At 36.2% G+C, this 14,690-nt stretch overlaps 1 pseudogene; it reads left to right on the top strand.

Annotated features, from left to right (window-relative positions):
- The first annotated feature begins 2,621 nt into the window (after positions 1–2,621).
- On the top strand, positions 2,622–2,739 carry LOC117209330 (annotated as a pseudogene).
- Positions 2,740–14,690: the final 11,951 nt, after the last annotated feature.

The raw sequence follows: 14,690 nt of genomic DNA, 5'->3' as shown, positions 1-14,690 counted from the left end.
TTTCAATCTCCCGTAATCTTTCAATCTCCCGTAATCTTTTAATCTCCCGTAATCTTTCAATCTCCCCCTATCATACCTACATATACTATGAACAAAATACTGTATCCGGTAGCAACCTACGCATAGGTTGCACGGACGCACAACTATAGGCAGAATTCATTCAAGCGATACCGGCAGTTTTTCGCGAATATCTGGGAAATTAAGCAAGTTCAGTCCTTGTATGGATAGGAAAAGATTTTTCAAAATATAGATTTGCACGACATACGCAAAAAACATCAAAATCGAAGTTTAGTCAGTCTTACTACAGTTTCAGTAAATAATGAATATAGACTAATATCGACGTAACATAGTGTAATTAATATCGCAATCTCGTTATACAAACTTGAACGAACGTATAAAGTGTCAATTTTGAACGATCGTTTAGTTTTACGATTTATTCCTTTTTTCGCTAGCCGAACCGTGGACGTCAACCGACATGCCGGTGGAAGTGTCACACGCTCAAGAAAGGCCACCCGCTCAGAAACAGTAATAAAGTAGACGAAACATCCTGCATGCCATAGCTATCGAAATAATAACAAAACAGCCCCTCCAAAGGGACTAAAACCTCCATATAAAAACCCTCCTAAATTAGCGCTCAACACATTATTCTGTTGTAACACTTTGAACCGACACTCTGTTGGATTTATACAATAAAATTTCCATCAACTTATACGAAGTTCAATTTCAATCAGAAGCAATGTCTACTGTCCTCGCTCTCCTAACCAACATTATCATCAACAAATCCGATGGTTAGACACACCTATCACTAGCTTTCCTCCGACAGAGCATCGTCACAGAACTTTACTTATTTTTCATCGTTAGAATAGTCAACATACCTTTATCGGGTTTCTACCCTTAAATCAATCGCTTACTTAACTTGTACATACGCACCAGCGTAACTATCTCTTTACGAAGTTGTTGAAATAAACATTAATTTATACCTGTTAATTTAGTGTAAACTCAATTGAACCACCCCTATTATCGTAACAGAAATCAGGGGATCGATCAGTTTGTAACGTCGCCCAGAAGCCAGGAATCCGCCGACCTCAGGATATGCATACAACACCTGGTCATGCGATAGCGGTGAGAATAGACAGTAACCGAACTCCCACCCGTGAGATATATGAATCATAGTGAGGAGGCAAAGATCCCAGTTCTTTAGTAAGTAAGTCAGTCTGTATTTTGCTATTGAAGTGTAACTTCGCCTTTTGAATAAAGTATTGTTCATTCGCCTATCTTTTTTTTATATATATCGGAGATGAAAGGAAAGCCGAAGCCTTTTCTTGGAAATTTTGGGAACATCCTCTACTCTAGCCTAGATTTTATCCTAGCTGTAATTGTTCAAGATTTGTGATAGCGAGATTGGGTTCGAGGTGACAATTGGTCGCCGAACGTAGCCACGGTCACGGGATGGACGTTTTGCCTAACGGAGGTCTGGAGTGGTTGTATGGGTTTTCCGAGAAATGTGGTAGTGGCGGCATGCGGCCTCGGGAGCGGGCCTAGCCACGTGTGATGTTGCCTCGGAGGTGCCGATACAATGGGACATACATTGTATTAATAATCAAACTCGAGGTAGAAACTGCCTAGCAACGGTGTTTGGAACTTTCTCGATGTTTCCAACGAGTATGTATCAAACTTCAGGCAGAAACTGCCTAGCATCGGCGTTTGGAACTTTCTCGGCGCTTCCAAACGAGTATAAAAAGCAAATGCAATCGTACAGCGAGAAAAATCTCCACGAGGCTGGCATTCGTGCGATTGTCTTGGAAAGTAAAACATCGAGCATTTTCAACAATCGTATTTTTGCGTCTAAGATTAGTCAACGCTTAGCAAAGAGTTATTCCGTTGACCGTGGATTCGTTTAAACACAAAAACGTTGTTAATAGCATTCATTAAACTTATTATTCGTAAATCATACTATTCATTAAACTTACTATTCGTTAAATAAGTTTAATGAATAGTGCTAGTCTAACGAATAAGTCTAATGAATAGTTTAATGAATGCGCTATTAATAAAGGAACTTGTTTGGATTCAGAAGATGGATACACCTATTGGCAGCCACATCCACTATTCCTATGTAAGTTCGACCAATATGACGTCTTGTACGAAGGAATCGCCACAAAAATTCAAGAAATAAAAACCAATAGCAACCCGACGCTACCGGGTTTTGCCTTTACGACTCAAGAAATAACCTTTGTGCTAACCAAGACTGGAGAACAGCCTTTGTGCGGATACACCCTGTTATCCACAGAACACCCCAAGCTCTTTTTCCTAGAAACGACTAAAGGAAATACATTTATACCCAAACGTAAAACAGCAGTCAAAAATTTGGATATATTCGCATTCGTTAACTCAAAATTCATTTACGTAGAAAAACTGTCAGAAGACAAATAACGGCACTCTATCAGGATATATTGACACTAAGATGCATCTCGGAAAAGAAAATAATAGAGAATGCATTAAGTCTAGCAACTATATTACCTGATGAATTTGCGTATGCAATAACCAAAACTCCAGGACACATGGCTTTGGTCGCAGGAGAAGCAGTACACATAGTTAAATGCATTCCAGTTCAAGTAAAAGTAGGCAATGCCCTGGCCGCGCTGAGTGCACTCGTTCCCGTTAGATCACGAAAGTTAAGCAGCACCGGGCACGGATAGTACTTGGATGGGTGATCGCCTGGGATTCCGTGTGGCGTTGGCAGAGCGCGCTGGGCCCGCCGCGCCCCCCGTGCGGTGGTTGATATGGATGCCAGCGCGAAGGTTCATTTCTCAGAGGAGATTCCTGATCAAGTGTTGGAGGCTTTCCTACGCCACCATTCCTCAGATCAAGGGGGGTTGCTTGTCCTGAAGTACTCTCATGGTGTTTAGATAGGTTTCGTGAAATGTATCCTGATGCTCCGTGTGTAGATTTTGACTTTACTTGGTAACAGTGCCTTATTTATTCATGTGTGTATATATGCCTAAATGTGTTCCCAGCGGGTGTTATTTTATTGGAGTGATTTTGTCTATATTCTTATATTTTATTTAATAAGATATGTTTTGTTTGTTGCTTTTCTCTCTTGCATTGACACGCGGTGAGTAGTGTCGGCTTCCGGATGACGGGTTGTGCATCTTGATTGTTTATTTGGTATATTATCATTACGTAGATTTTGATTACTATTTCCATGTGATTGTTGCCTCCGGTGTTTGATTTGATTTACTGTTATGAACATAGGTTTTGGTCATTTCGATATTAACGTTTAATGATGCATACGGAGGTATCTTCGTCAGAGGTTCCCATGCGGACTGTTCCAGTGCATATCTTGTTTTGTTTTCTTTTATTTACTTTATCCTTTTTCGTTCATTTTTTATTCACTGCAAGTAGTATTTCAGCGCAAGAAGAAGAGGGGTTGTAACCAGCCACGAGAAACAAACCATGGATTAAAACCTTATAATAAATTATTAAACCCTTAACTACTCATGGTGAACGGATTAAGAAGAAATAATAAATGACAATTAATACAATACACAGTAGCAAAAATGTTAAAATCTGTTAACGAACAGTCACGAGAAAGGAAAACTGGATCGTAATCAGCTATCAACCCGTCCATGATTGACGAATTAGAAGGAATATATGAAACACTGAAACATAAAGGCAATACCCCGAAAGGAAAATCCCATTGTGACGCACTGACAAAATGAATCAACAAAAACTTCATAATAAAGCGAGACATGTTAATAATAAAATATTTTTGTTCTGTTACACAGAATGGGCATTGAATTTAACAATCAGAAGAACCAATTGTTATACCTTCCGGATGGAATCTTACCTATGGACTTCCCGGATGCTTACGAGGAATTGTTATTCAGTTGTTGCGTCCATCTAATCCGCTCTGCTTACTAGTTCCAATATGTTTTTATTTGTCAAGACTGATTGGATCCAGAGGATCAAGAATTACACGAAGATACGCCAACACACTTGCTGTGTGGAGTACCGAAGCGAACTACAGCAAAGCATTGCCGAATGTGCGATATAGATATGTCACAGATACAACCCGCGACATCCAGTACTGAGTGTATAAACGCTTACATGGATCTTACCGAAACCGAAAAAAGTTTACTGGCTTTTGGAAAGATAACTTGCCCCGTTGTCCCCCTAGATGACTACAATATCATTATCGACAACTTACACGGATAAATACATATACATATACATATTTATACATATACATACATGTACATACATACATATACATATAATTGTAAATTACTCTAGTAACGGGCCCAAGAAAGTAAGAATAAAAAAAAAGAAAAACTAAAACAACAACTCAATTGAAAACGTAACAATAACAATTAAAATATTTTTTTCGTGGCAGCGGTGGGATGCGCTCCACAGAGGATTAAAGTTCTTACGGTTATTGACAAAATATAATAGAGAATATGGCAACTCCATTAGAATCATTGAACGAAGACATGCTCTTGACATTGTCAGAAAAACTAAGAGCATGTGATGCAAATTTTCGAGTAATGAGCCGACATGAGTACAAAAACCAATGAATTACAAGACGACATGCGTTCACTCAAAACAAAAAAGGAAATCGAGACACCCGTATCACTGCCGATAATTCCTCAGGTGACAATACCGACAGACGGTAGCCCCCAACCAATTAAGTTAAAAGACGCGATCGAGTCAGTACCAATATTCGACAGACATCGACCCTCAGTATTTCAATTTTTAAGAGCATGCGAGCGCGCACGAAACATGATTCCGCGGCACCAGGAGCCTCAATTGGTAAAATTATTAATGAATAAGCTTCGCGGGCACGGGTACCTCGCCGTAGAGGACAGTCAGCTAAACAGTTTGGACGATTTCGGGAACAAATTAAAGGATATGTTCGGCCCAGGGAAATCCCTTAACAAATATGAGGGAGAATTAGGAACAATATTGGAACGACCGGGGGAAGACATACTAGACTATATAGATCGCGTCAGAAACCTTAGGTTAGCAATAATGGACGGAGAAAGATGTGATTACGGTATTATATCTCAGGATGTTCAAGACACAATAGATTGGGACACAAGGGAGGCCTTCGTTAAGGGACTCCCAAACGAGGTATATTTGCGAGTAAAAATAGCGGGATACCATTCTTTAGAAGAACTCGTATCGCCAAGCCGTTAAAGCAACGCGAGAATTAAAACGAGCAAACGACAGAACGCAATACCAACGTCCGACACCTCCGAACAATTACAATCGTAACAACGTTCGTCCCCCGAGCAATAGTAAAAACATCGGAAACAACCGCCAGGATCGAAGACCTATATCTCCGCCGCAAAATGGCCCAAACGCTCCGAGACAAAATGTGCTAACATGCAATTATTGCAAAAAAACCTGGGCATTTGATAAAAGATTGTTATACATTCAAAGCCAGAGTAGACGCTAGGATAATCGTACCCTATGCATCGGAACAATCGGGAAACCGGGCACGTCCTTCGGGAAAATGGGGCGAGCCACGAAGGAACGATATTCCGATTCGCCTGAGAGTACAGGCAGTAGCAAGAAAGCCGGCACCTACGCCAGTAAAACAAACACGAGCAGCGATCCCCGTAAAATCAACTACACGATCTACAACAAAAACCAGAGCGAATGTAAAGCCGGCTGTAAAACCAACGGAACCACCACCAAATACTGTGGGAAAACCTTCCTGCTGGATCAAAAAGAGAAGAAAATACGAGAAGAATTGACAAAAGAAAATCACCAAGGATCGGACTCAGATTTGGACTCTCCGGATTGTTTCAATAAAAATGAACGAAACTCCAAGTACGCCCACCGCTAGAATAGTCTCCCCAGATTTAAAAACTAAGACAAATTTACTATTAGACTCCGGATCAGAAATCAATATTGTTACGTTTTTGTTTGGTTCGTTTTGGTTGTGTTGCCGTTAATTTTTGAATTCAGATTAAATTGTAGTGTTGTCTGTTATTTAATGCGATTGACAATTAAACTCCACGTTTCGGCTAACCTGCTACGCGCAGGAGTACTGGCACGGGAGAGGATTAAAGTTGGTGAAAATAAATGTTCGCTTAATCCTATTATATTATTAGACAAATATTCCTCACAAAAAATGTTGATTCATATTCTAATTGGAAATTGACAGAATTGTCGTTGAAATTTCAAATACTCGAAGTTACTCGAATCGCTCGCAATACGTTTTCACTCTTATTAATTACAAGATTTTAATTTGATAGATTTGCAATAATTTACAAATTGACAAATGCAAACACGTCGATTAACAAGACTAACAAAAACTGGGGAACTGAGGAACTCTGAACTAAGGAATTATCTCTCTCTCTTCTATGTCGCTTATTTATATGTCGGAGATGAAAGAACACCGGAGCCTTTGAAATTTTGGATAATCCCGCAACATTGTAACCTAGAGTCTACTATAGCTGTAATTGAACAATTGTAGTTATTCAATCCGATTGTAATTGTTCGAGAGTTGTGATAATGAGCTAGGGCTCGAGGCGACAGTCAATCGCCGAACGTAGCCGCGGTCACGGGTTGAACGCTTTGCCTAACAAAGGTATGGAGTAATTCTATAGCTCTCCTTAAAAGAAATATTCGTGGCGACACGCGACAGTAAACATTCCAACGGTTTCTGTCCCGTGGCTCGCCACACGCAGACCCTATTCTTCGAGTAAGATGATTGCCAGATGTCGATGCGTCTCCGCAGTACATGTTCGGCTAGCCCGAGGGCCCGTTATAAATCTTAAGATTTAGTCAACTAAAGTCCTTCAAACAGACAAACAGTCTTTGTCCCAACTACGGGAAAATATGGGAGACCAATTTTTCGACGAGCGGCGTCTCCCACTAGCAACTTTCCCTCGAGGGCGGCTAGCATCTTTTTCTAACCACCGATATGGAGATTGACCAATTAGCAGCAACGCCAATTTCCCTTACTTTCTGAACGAAGGCTTTTCTCGACGAATCCGATGATCTCGTGTTCTTAGACACACCCCATTATAGTTTTCCTCTGTGGCATCATCGGGACAGGAAAGACATTCTCGCTCGCGACCTCATTGATGAAAGGAGTAACCCTTTACGACCAGTGAATATTACGCGTCCGACTTAGATTTCGTGAGTACGTTCATCTATCATCCCGTCGAACGCGGATTAGTTATTGAACCTAGGATCATTGTCATTAGTTTCTCGAGTACCTAACTACCACGGTTACTTGTCCGGTTCTATAATAATCGTATTTGCACTAATCAATGTCTTCTCTATTGCATAACGACAACATGTAACCCAAACGAAGATTCGTTTCACGCCCCTAACCCTAATTCTAATGAAAACCCGACATATACATATATCCAATTTATTTGATTTAATTTATATATTGGGAAATAATAATGGAAAAAGAATTCGGCTTCGTCAAAAATGTACTCCGTCTGCACCATTCAATTTTTCCTATCTATTGCACAATAAATTTGACAAATTAAAGTTGAAATATCTCTTAAACCCCTTTTATATAGGGATTTTTATCCATTAACTACCGCATAAAAATTATTATAATAACATATTATATGTTATATATTAATATATGTCGGAGATGAACGAACACCGGAGTCTGTAATTGAACAATTGTAGTTATTCAATCCGATTGTAATTGTTCGAGAGTTGTGATAATGAGCTTGGGCTCGAGGCGACAGTCAGTCACCGAACGTAGCCGCGGTCACGGGATGAACGATTTGCCTAACAAAGGTATGGAGTAATTCTATAGCTCTCCTTAAAAGAAATATTCGTGGCGACACGCGACAGTAAACATTCCAACGGTTTCTGTCCCGTGGCTCGCCACACGCAGACCCTATTCTTCGAGTAAGATGATTGCCAGATGTCGATGCGTCTCCGCAGTACATGTTCGGCTAGCCCGAGGGCCCGTTATAAATCTTAAGATTTAGTCAACTAAAGTCCTTCAAACAGACAAACAGTCTTTGTCCCAACTACGGGAAAATATGGGAGACCAATTTTTCAACGAGCGGCGTCTCCCACTAGCAACTTTCCCTCGAGGGCGGCTAGCATCTTTCTCTAACCACCGATATGGAGATTGACCAATTAGCAGCAACGCCAATTTCCCCTACTTTCTGAACGAAGGCTTTTCTCGACGAATCCTATGATCTCGTGTCCTTAGACACACCCCATTATAGTTTTCCTCTGTGGCATCATCGGGACGGGAAAGGCATTCTCGCTCGCGATCTCACTGATGAGAGGAGTAGCCTTTACGACCAGCGAATATTACGCGTCCGACTTAGATTTCGTGAGTACGTTCATCTATCATCCCGTCGACCGCGGATTCGTTATTGAACCTAGGATCATTGTCATTAGTTTCTCGAGTACCTAACTACCACGGTTACTTGTCCGGTTCTATAATAATCGTATTTGCACTAGACAATGTCTTCTCTATTGCATAACGACAACGTGTAACCCAAACGAAGATTCGTTTCACGCCCCTAACCCTAATTCTAATGAAAACCCGACATATATATATATATATTAATAAATTGGAATGTTAAATTCAATTATTTTATTAACAATAAAATGCCTCTAATTTGGCTTCTATTTAAAATTTATTTTATTTAATTTATAAATTTAATTTATATGAGAAGTAAAATTTACTTTTAATTTCGACTTAAAGATTGATTTATTTTTATAAATCCTTATATAATTAAAACATTCAATTTAAATAATTACATGATCATTCTATTTAAAAGAAAGAATTAGCATAAAAAATAAAAAAATTATTAAAATAAATAAATATAAAAAATTTAATGTTTTAATATATGAAATTAAAGGGATTAGTAAAACAATTTCTACATCAAAAATTAGAAATGTTAATGAAATTAAATAAAATGGTAATGAAAATGAAATATTTATTTTTGTAATTGGATTAAATCCACATTCATAAGGTAAATTTTGTTCTATATTAAATTTTTTGTATATTGATAAAAATTTATTTAATAAAAAAATAATTATTAAAATTATAAAAATTAATAAATAATAAATTATATCAATTAAATATATTAATTTAATATTAAATTTTTTAATTTGAAATTAAATGTAATTTTATTATACTATATATTTAAAATTTAATTTAATTTATGATGATGTAATAAAATATATAAATGAATAATCAAATTACATCAACAGAATGTCAATATCAAATAGCAAATTCAAAATTCATATGATGAATTGTTGAAAAATGATTTTTTATTATTCGGATTAAAGAATATAATAGAAATAATGTTCCAATAAGAACGTGAATACCATGAAATCCGGTAGATAAAAAAAAATAGATGCAAAAATTCTATCATTAATACAGAAAAATGAATTATAATATTCAAAAATTTGTATAAAATTAAAATAAAATCCTAAAAAAATTGTTGATATTATTATTGAGATTCTTGATTTAAATTTATTATTAATTCAATGTATCCTACTATTATTATTAATTGGATATAGTACACTGCTATATGATATTGATAGTTCAAGAAAAGTATTAAAGCAGTGAAAATTATAGAGTTTTTAAGAAACAGGACGACAGAAGCAGGACAGAATCGCAACAGACGGACATTGCAAAAGTGTCTTTTGCTCCGCCTCCAAGGGTTTGCACCCCCCCAAATGTTTTCAAAATTTCCTAAGGAATTATACCTGGCTTTATACCCTAGCAAATTTTATGACCGCATGAAAACATACTTCTTAGTTTCCTACTTTCTTTCATATTTCCCCATTCCTATTTTCGTAGTTAATAAGTTGAAACTAATTTTCTCTATGTATCTCAAATATTATTTATAAAAAATGAGAAAATTAAATATATAAAATATAATGATGTAAATAATATATTTAAATTAGTATATGGGTATTCAATTATTTGTTTTCCTAATCAAGTAAGTATAATAAAAATATTAATAAATCATCAATAAAAAATTTTATTTATAAAATAAAATTTATTATTTTTTAAATTATTTAAATTAATTAATGGAATTAAATATAAAATAAAAATTTATATAAAAAGTATAATTACTCCACCTAATTTATTTGGAATTGTTCGTAGAATTGAATATGCAAATAAAAAATATCATTCAGGTTTAATATGAATTGGTGTAATTATTGGGTTTGCTATTTTAAAATTATCTGGATCACCTAAGATATAAGGTATTTGTAAATTAATAAATATAAATAAAATAAAAGTTAAGATGATTGTAATTAAATCTTTAATTGAAAAATATGGATGAAAATTAATTTTATAAATGTTTAGTTTTGAATGAATTGGATTTGATGATCCTGTAATATGAAGAATAATTAGATGTATGAATACTATTATTAAGATTAAAAATGGTAAAATAAAATGAAATGAATAAAATCGATTTAATGTATCATTATTAATTGAAAATCCTCCTCAAATTCATTCAACTGTAAATTGTCCAATATAGGGAATTGCTGAAATTAAATTAGTAATTACTATTGCTCCTCAAAAAGATATTTGTTACTGAATTTACTGTTACTGAAGTTACAGTTATTGAAGTGTGCTATTCATTAAATGTGTTCAGGGAAAGTTCGGTCACCGAGATCACGCTGTTGAACAGTTTGCGAACAATCATTGGATATATGGAAGGAATTACGGTTTATGACCTGCATGGCCAAATTTTTATGTCCTCTGTTTGGAACCAACTCTATTCTATTCGCGAACAAAGATTCACGATGGAAGTATCCGTCAGAGAGGTTGTCCTCTGCAACTTTACATTGTGAACAGTCCTTGAAGCTGTTTGCGAAGTAACAGCAAGCAAAAGAGTTCTATTCGAAAACCAATTGGGGGGCAATTTACGAACTTCAGTGTTTGGCCAGCGGGCATTGATCTTTAGACGAGCGCTTTACTCCAATGGTATCTCGTAAGATCGAGAGTGGATAGCGATCGTGGGCGTGTAGAAATTTACAGGTTACTATCTTTAAAGAGATTTATCAAAGAACAGAAATATCAAATAACAATATTTGTACAAAGAATATAGTAATATTAATAGAATAGCTAAAATGGCAATCATTTTAATCATAATAATATACTATAATGATGGAAGCTAGAACACAAAAGTTTATAATATTATGAAAGGCTTTCGAATATGTAGAATAACTGAAATCCTTAGAATCTGTTTTATCAATCAATCCGTAGATAGACCTTAAATGGCAGACCCAGCAGAACTTAGAACTGAACTCTGCTCCTCTCTAGCTCATTAAATTTTGGGTGATTCTTGAATCAACGTCTGTGTTTAACCCGAAGTAAGTCTTTAAACCGCAGTGTTGCTAATTTGTTGCTAATTTATATATACAGTTACGTGCAAAAGTTTTTGATAACATCGTTTTACGATAGAAATCTTATAATATAATGGAGTTAACTTGCTCTTTGTCGTAAAATATTGTTGATATCTTGTAGCTATGCCTTTCGCAAGGATAATAGCAGCAACGTGGCCGGTTTTCTTTAGAGCATTATTTTGGCCAGGCCAGGTCAGAATTTCTTTGTCTTTGAAGGTAACTAGTGTCTAATAAGACATTTTCTGAGCGCCGACGTTGACATGCGAATGACATCTCATTGTCCGAGCTTCTCTGAGGCACCGCGATCTCTTCCCAAATTCATTGCCGGAATGACGAGACCTCTTGGAATGATCCACACCTCTTGAAGTCGCCCTAAGGTTGGATTCGCCACCGTCGGCTGGAAGAGATTAACCTCATTTTCGAGGATACGCATCGTTTCACGCAGAAGCGCGTATATTCTAACCGGTCGTACTTTATGGGATGGCTACCTGAGCCTATGAACATAGGTAGCCTTCAGGCCTTTAGAAGGAGTGACAGCTGCACCTCCTCTATCTCCCGCATAATCTCAGCGCCAATGTCGGTAGTTATTCGGACAATTATAGCGCTCTTGACATTGGATACCTGTTCAGAGTCGTCCCCAGAAAGGATAATATGACGACTTAAACTTGTTTTATTAGTTATCAAATGTCCATATCGTAAATTATTATGATTAGTTTATTAATGATAAATGGATTAAACAGATGTTAATTAAACAGAAAACAGTGGTTATTAAACATGACCCAATTGCAATAAACGTATAATAATTAAAACAATTAGATAATTAATTAACAATTTTCGTCAACGCAAATTCAACTCTCTTTTAACAACGCTAACAACACTATCTTGACAACGCAATCCGCACTCTCGGACTTCTCAATTCATACTCCTGTTAATTCGTTTATCGTCCCCTAGCATCCCCTTGTCTTTTGTCATAGCCCCAGTACGCATATGCTGAGCAACCGCTTGTTTATAATTCACACCTAGGCAACCGCCTGTTTACGATCCGCACAACACCCCTTAGGCCCCTCGTTCATGATACTACATTCGGCCGTACCTGACAATCACATCTGCCCTCGGATGTGCTCATCATCACTAATTTCACCCTCACCTCTGACTTCAACAACGTCCCACCATTTCATGCGATTAGCCGCCGTGGTTGTTGTTCGTGACCCTTCGTGTTCGCCCTCTCGTTGTACCACATAGCAGTCATTCCGCAAGACTTTTACCACGCGGTACGGCCCAAGGAACTGCGACTGCAACTTCGGACCAGGACCTGCGTCCTCTCGATCGCCACTAAATCTCCTGTCTTATACGCTGTTGCCTCTTTACGTCTCTTGTTAAACGTCCGTCTGTTTTTAGCTTGAATTTCCTCGATCCGTTTTTTTGCCTTTACGCGTAGCTGATCTCGCTCCTCCTAGAACATCACGGCCCACTCGTCGTCGATCAGCTGCGCGCATTCTCATCTGCGTTCCCGGCAGAGGAGCAACTACGTTGTACTCACTGTGGTCTGCGAACACATAATATCGAAATTCTTCGCCGACATACTCTATACTTTCATTGCATCCATTACAAACGCAGCACAGTTGATACAGTACCAATATAGGAATAATTTTCAATTATTTAGAATCTCAATTAATGGATCTCGATCCATTGTTCATATATTTTAACCCTTTTATAAAAATTATACTAAACGTTTTAGTATTGGCGATTCTCATTGGTTTTAAAAAAAAAAATGTCGTTATGTCTGGAATTTTAAATATTTATGAACGTTTCTATATGTATTACATCACAGAAGAAAATGTAATCGATAATTGAAAGTTATAATCATTTTTTATATCATAAACTAAAATAGTCCGGTAAAATTTATTGTTATTCAGCATTTATGCTATGTTTAGACTTTTCGATTTACATTTATATCTATAACTTGCCTAAATTCAATAATTATTGTGGTATAGTAAGTAGAGTCTAGTGAAGCATTCCGTACTAAACCACCTTCATGATAATGTAGCTTTTTAAAATCAAATATTTTTGTAACCATCTTTTAAATGAACAATAGTGTCCTACTTAAGTATTAATTTTACACTCTCAACACATGTGATTTAAAGTAATCAACAAAGAAATACATTTTTTGCTCAAACTATTTTATAATACTCATATATATTGCATACCCATAAAACTGCTGATGTATTTTTTATAATGTTTGTAATGAATTCTCTTTAATAACAGACATTTTTTCAATATTTCATTCCGATTGTTTCTTATTTCCACCGCAAACCTTGACATAGAAATAGATGCGATAGAAAAAACGAAAGAATAGTTATCTTTGTAGACTGAATGTGAAAAGAGCCTATGCAACATGCACGTGAATCATATTGAGTAATTTGAGTTGGAAAACAGACAAATAATGATAACTGGTAGAAATCCGTGGCTCTAGTACTTCTTTAAAAGAGCTGATAAAATAAACGACAAAGATGATGTCGATATTTGTAACATTTGAGGATGTTTAAAATAACTGACTTAACAAGAAAAAATTCTGATTCGTAGCTATTGACAAATTGAATAATTTTCTATAAAATAAAACTTAAATAATATTGAAAATTCATGTTAATGTTTTATTTACTACAGTTCTTGGATAATATTTTACCAAATCGTACTTCACTTTAGTTACAAAATTTCCTAATACTGATTGATTGTATGTTTTAATTTTATCGCGAAGGTACCTTTTTCTGAAAAAGTTTTCTCTAATGCAACGGGAGCGTGCTACGCTTTAAACGTTAGCCAGCAAACGTGATACAGTCGAAAAGGGGTTGATTTGAAGAGTAAATCGAAGATATAAAATGAAATAATCGATAGAAAGAATGCAGAATTTAAAATTGTTCGTGGGGTGACTCATTTAAGGAAAAATTGAACATTCTTCATTGAAAATTCTTAATTAAATACGTATAATATTTATTTTTCTGACAACGGGGCCTTAAATAAAAATATCCTAGTAGATTCTTTTTATTTATTTTAGCAGATTTTTACTTATTAATTAATTAATCTATTTATTGAGATAACTTGTCGTTGGTTGTTCACTCGCACCTGAACGCTGAGTGGTCAAGTTTACGCAAGCTAAAGTAATTTCTAAACTCGATTTCGTCAAAAACATGAAATTTTATTCTCTATTTTCGATTGACGTTCTCGCGTAGGAAAGTCGCTGTTTGATTGATTATTATAATAAAATTTGTAACCTTGTTCTAAATTATGTTAGGGAATTTTAAAAGGCGCAGGAATTTGAA

Source organism: Bombus bifarius, unplaced genomic scaffold (genome assembly GCF_011952205.1).
Source record: "Bombus bifarius isolate JDL3187 unplaced genomic scaffold, Bbif_JDL3187 scf7180000008169, whole genome shotgun sequence".
NCBI classification, from domain to species: domain Eukaryota; kingdom Metazoa; phylum Arthropoda; class Insecta; order Hymenoptera; family Apidae; genus Bombus; species Bombus bifarius.
This window is presented reverse-complemented; position numbering and strand designations above follow the sequence as displayed.